Source organism: Bos javanicus, chromosome 6, assembly GCF_032452875.1.
Source record: "Bos javanicus breed banteng chromosome 6, ARS-OSU_banteng_1.0, whole genome shotgun sequence".
In the NCBI taxonomy this organism is placed as follows: Eukaryota; Metazoa; Chordata; class Mammalia; order Artiodactyla; family Bovidae; genus Bos; species Bos javanicus.
Window position 1 is genome coordinate 8,445,863 of NC_083873.1, and position 5,887 is coordinate 8,451,749.

General features: G+C 42.2%; 1 pseudogene; it reads left to right on the top strand.

The window, feature by feature from the left end:
- The first annotated feature begins 486 nt into the window (after positions 1-486).
- Positions 487-4,071, top strand: LOC133250054 (cullin-1-like; annotated as a pseudogene).
- Positions 4,072-5,887: the final 1,816 nt, after the last annotated feature.

Here is a 5,887-nt window from a genome sequence, read left to right on the forward strand (position 1 = left end):
CTCTTCACAGCCATCTTGAGTGATTATCTAGAGCTTGTCAGGTTATGTGATTATTTTCCTTCTATGTAAGGCAACGTGAAATTTATAAAATTTATTGGATATTTTGAAAGACTGGCAATTTAATAATGTTAGTAGCTAAGGCATGCTTGATTCAGAAGATAGACTGTGGAGACTTTGTTATTCCTTACAATGGTTATCTAAAGGGGTCTGGTGAATTAAAAAATGTTTTCCAGGGCCCTTCCTGTGCTATGGGCTGGTGAGGAGATGGTGGCGAAGGTTTCCTGGCCATTCCCCTCCAACTACTCCCCAGCGGGAGCTGGAACCAGTTGGCCTGCAATGAGATTTCATTCTCACCATTCAAAGGACATCCTTTCTGAGCTGCTGTGAATAAATTTGGAGTGATACTGTATGTTTCTATCTGATGGAGAATTAGCTGAACCTTGACTAAATATTGTTGCACTGGACGACTTCAGAATATTATTGGGCATGTCACTCAACAGGAGTCAGAAGCCCCATGGACTGAAGCACATTGGCCTCGATCAGATCTGGGACGACCTCAGAGCTGGCATCCAGCAAGTGTACACTAGACGGAGCATGGCCAAGTCCAGATCTACAGAACTCTACACTCACACGTGTAACTACCACACCAGTGTTCGGAACACGAGTGTTCACCAGTCCAACCAGGCTCGAGGGGCTGGTGTCTCTCCTAAATTGAAAAAGGAGCAGACTCCAGGGGAGCTCAGTTTGCAGGCTTGGAATTGTACAAATGGCTTAAAGAATTCCTGAAGAATTACTTGACAAATCTTCTTAAGGATGGAGATGATTTTATGGATGTGAGTGTACTGAAGTTCTACACTAAGCAATGGAAAGACTACAAATTTTCAAGCAAAGTGCTGAATGGGATTTGTGCCTACCTCAATCGACATTGGGTTCAGCATAAATGTGACAAAGGGTGGAAAGGAATCTATGAAATCAATTCTCTTGCATTGGTGACTTGGGGAGACTGTCTTTTCAGGCCACTGAATAAAGAGGTAACAAATGCTGTTTTAAAACTCATTTAAAAAGAAAGAAATGGTGAAGACTTCAATACAAGACTGGCAAATGGAGTTGTACGGTCTTACGTGGAACTGGGGCTGAATGAAGATGATGCCTTTGTGAAGGGTCCTATGCTAACAGTGTAAAAAGAATCCTTGCATATCAGTTTCTTGCTGACACAGAAAGATTTACCAGAGAGAGTACTGAATTCTTGCAGCAGAACCCGGTTACCCCCTTTGCTGGAGGAGCAGCAGAGGGTCCAGATGTACCTTCATGAGAGCACGGAGGATGAACTTGCCAGGAAGTGCCAGAAGGTGCTCATCAAGAAACACCTGGAGATCTTCCACACAGTTCATGAACCTTCTGGATGCCAACAAAAATGAAGATTTGGGTCTCATATATAATCTTGTATCTAGAATCCAGGATGACCTGGGAGAACTGAAAAAACTCCTGGAGATACACATTCATAATCAGAGTCTTGCAGCAATTGAGAAGTGTGGAAAAGCTGAGTTAAAAGACCCCAAAATGTATATACAGACAGTGTTGGATGTTCATAAAAAATACAATGCCCTGGTGATGTCAGCATTCAACAATGATGCTGGCTTTCTGGCCTCACTGGACAAGGCTTGAGGTTGCTTCATAAACAACGTGGTTACCAAAATGGCTCAGTCATCTAGTAAACGCCCCTAGTTGCTGACTTGATACTGTGACTTGCTGGAGTCCAGCTCCAGCAGCCAGGGATTCAACCTGAAGGGGTGACTGGACTCGTTTGAGTCAGCCTCTCAGTTTTCTTGGACTGACTATTTATTTCAAGTGAAGATTCTCTTTTATACTTTTACAAAAGCATTAGATCAGAGGTTTGACATCAGTTCCCCCTGACCCAGATTTTTTGTTTCCAAAAGTCATTGTTGCCCCTCAAAAGGAGTTCCTGCCTCAGTGATTCTCTTATCTACTTCTCATATGTCCTTGTGAATAACTAGTAACTCCTGTTAATGTCTGGGCTGCATACCACATTCCTCAGTTTATTTCTTATCTTTCTAACTCCTGTTTGTCCCTAATATCTAAGCTCGCTATTTCTTAAAAAGGGCTTCTAGCTATTAATATCTCTAAAGTTCCTAATCTCTATAAGCTATAGTAGAATATGCTAACATTACAACATTCCTTAAATCTTTAGCTTCTAACTATTTTAATTATTCCTAAGCCCTAAATTCAGCAAACTCCTTTGCCATAAACACTTTTCTAACAAATAGGCTTCAGATAGCAATCCCTCCCATGGCCTCAAGCTGTAGCCTATGTGCTTACCCTGGAACACTCTTTTGTAAAAGTCCTTGAACAAATGTCAATGATTAACTTTACAAATTATTTTCTGAGCACAGCTGCAGAAGACTTTGTGCCTTCTCAAGCTCCTCTCAAGAACAATAAGCACGTTAATATTCTTTTCAGTCAACTCAGCCGAGGAAAGGGAAAAACAAGTCAGAATCACAAAGCCTAACTCCTTCATCCCAGGTCCATGCCTGTGGGACAAAAAGAGGGAGTTGGGGCCATGCCTCCATTTTGTCAGTAATGCCTAACGCGGCTCCTGACTCCCTTTTAAAAGAGTTCAAAGAACCATTCCACCAAGTGATGGTGGTCTTCAAATAAATTGAAGACAAAGATGTGTTTCAGAAGTTCTACATGAAGAGGTCTCTGCTGGCTAAGAGGTTGTCTGTCAGAGTGTGTGAGTGATGATGACGAGGCAAGCACAATCTCTAAGCTACAGCAAGCTTGTGGGTTTGAGTATATCTCTAAACTTCAGCGTGGGCACAGCTCCTCGGTATGTAAAACCTGTAGGACTTGTGCCAAAATGTCCGTTTTGATCTGGGTGCTCCTGGTCAGCTGCTGATGGCATAAGCCATCAGCATAAGCATTCAATGTTTCAAGACATTGGTGTAAGCAAAGATTTGAATGAGCAGTTCAAAAAGGACCAGACGAACTCCAAGCCGCTGGACTTGGATTTCAGTATTCAAGTACTGAGTTCCAGACTGTGGCCCTTTCAGCAATCTTGTATGTTTGCCTTGCTGTCTTGGGCTGGAAAGGAGTTACCAGCAATTCACAGCCGTTTACTCCAGCCATCACAGTGGCAGAAAATTGACATGGTTATATCAAGTGTCAAAAGGAGAATTAGTAACAAACTACTTCAAAAACAGATACACTTTGCTGGCATTTACAGTCCAGATGGCCATCCTGCTCCAGTACAACACAGAGGATGCTTATGCCATCAGCAGCTGACCCGGAGCACCCAGATCAAAATGGATATTTTGGCACAAGTCCTACAGGTTTTATGCTCTGAGGGGCTGTGCCCACCCTCAGACTTTTTGGGGTTAAGCCAGGAAACTGTAGGTGTTCTCCTCCCTGTCCACTCGCTCCAAATACTCTATCTTGATCAGAATGTCAAAGCATTTCTTAATTTACTGGGTCCTGGGGCTTGCATCTTGAGGACAGCTGAATCAGTACTTCTACAGGTTTTATGGAAGTCAAAGTTATTGGTCTTGTAAGATGAAAATGCAAATGCGGATGAGGTGGAATTGAAGCCAGACACCTTAATAAAACTAAATATTTGTTATAATAAGAAGAAATGAAGGGTTAACTTCAATATGCCACTGAAAATGCAGAAACAAGAAACCACACGCCTAAACATCCAGGAAGATTGCAAACTACTGATTCTGGCTATTGTCAGAATTATGACAATGAGGAAGGTCCTAAAACACCAGCAGTTACTTGGAGAACTACTGACTCAGTTGTCCTCAAGATGCAAGCCCCAGGACCCAGTAAATTGAGAAATGCATTGACATTCTGATGGAGAAAGAGTATCTAGAGTGAGTGGACGGGGAGGAGGACACCTACAGTTTCCTGGTTTAACCCCAAAGAGTCTGAGCGTGGGCATAGCCCCTCGGTGCACGGGGAAGGGAGCTGAGTGTGCAGCTGCAGAGCCTCTGGACTCCTGCTCGGCCTGAGGCCCAGGCTCCCATCGTGGGCTGGGGCTACTGGAGCTGCTCAGGATCGCCACAATTCATGTCGTCCATACTGACACCAATGCCATTTAACCTAATTTAAGACTAAAGGGTGGAGAAGACAATGGCACCCCACTCCAATACTCTTGCCTGGAAAATACCATGGATGGAGGAGCCTGGTAGGCTTCAGTCCATGGGGTCGCTAAGAGTCGGACATGACTGGGCGACTTCACTTTGACTTTTCACTTTCATGCATTGGAGAAGGAAATGGCAACCCACTCCAGTATTCTTGCCTGGAGAATCCCAGGGATGGGGGAGCCTGGTGGGCTGCCTTCTATGGGGTCACACAGAGTCGGACACGACTGAGGAGACTTAGCAGTACCAAGACTAAAGGGTGGGACCTTCCGCGCTGAGGGCTGCACGCTTCTGCATCCGAATCAACCCATTGGTCACGTGAGCACCGCCTGCTGGCGGGGGCCCCTCTGAGGCCAGCAGGCCTGGAGAGCTGCTCTGAAGCAACCCACGTGTAATCTGCTATGAAAAGCCACTTGTATAGTGTCTTTCATCTTTTTAATGTGTGAAAATAAAGAAAATTAAAGGATTTCTGCACACAAAAAATATTTTCCACAAACAAGACGTATAATTTCATCAAATCATTTACTAAAGTTTGATTTCATATGACTATATTTAGTCATATAATATGAAGACACTTAACCAACTGGAATGGCAAGTTATACTAAGATCACAACTATCCACATTTTAGAATTATTTGCTGAAGACATCTATAACGAAGACATCAAAATGTCAAATTTTGTTTATATGTATATTTCAATAAAGTCTCACATCATTTCCTTATAATCAAATATTTATACTTAAATTTAAAAATATTTAGTTATAAAAGTATATTAAGTGACTAAATAAATAACGTATGAAATAAATTCAATTTGCCACCAAAGAGATGTTACCAATTCTATGGAACTTTTTTTTTTTTCCACAAAGTTTAAAGGGTTTCTTTTCTCTTTTTTTAAAATTTATTTTAATTGGAAACTAATTACTTTACAATATTGTAGTGGTTTTTCCCATACATTGACATGAATCAGCCATGGGTGTACATGTGTTCCCCATCCTGAACCCCCTCCCACCACCCTCCCTATCCCATCCCTCAAGGTCATCCCAGTGCACAGGCCCTGAGCACCCTGTCTTATGCATCAAACCTGAAGTGACGATCTGTTTCACATATGATAATATACATGTTTCAATGCCATTCTCTCAAATCATCCCATCCTCACCTTCTTCCACAGAGTCCAAAAGACTGTTCTTTATATCTGTGTCTTTTTTGTTGTCTCGCATATAGGGTCATCATTACCATCATTACCAATGATGCATAAATTCCACATATATGCGTTAGTATACTGTATTGGTGTTTTTCTTTCTGACTTACCTTACTCTGTATAATAGGCTCCAATTTCATGCACCTCATTAAAACTAATTTAAATGCATTTTTAATGGCTGAGTAATATTTCATTGTGTATATGTACCACAGCTTTCTTATCCATTTGTCTGCCGATGGACATCTAGGTTGCTTCCATGTCCTGGCTATTGTAAACAGTGCTGTGATGAACATTGGGGTACATGTGTTTCTTTCAATTCTGGTTTCCTTGGTGTGTATGCCCAACAGTGGGATTGCTGGGTCATATGGCAGTTCTATTTCCAGTTTTTTAAGGAATCTCCACACTGTTCTCCATAGTGGCTGTATTAGTTTGCATTCCATCCAACAGTGTAAGAGGGTTCTCTTTTCTCCACACTCTCTCCAGCACTTATTGTTTGTAGACTTTTTGATAGCAGCCATTCTGACTGGCATG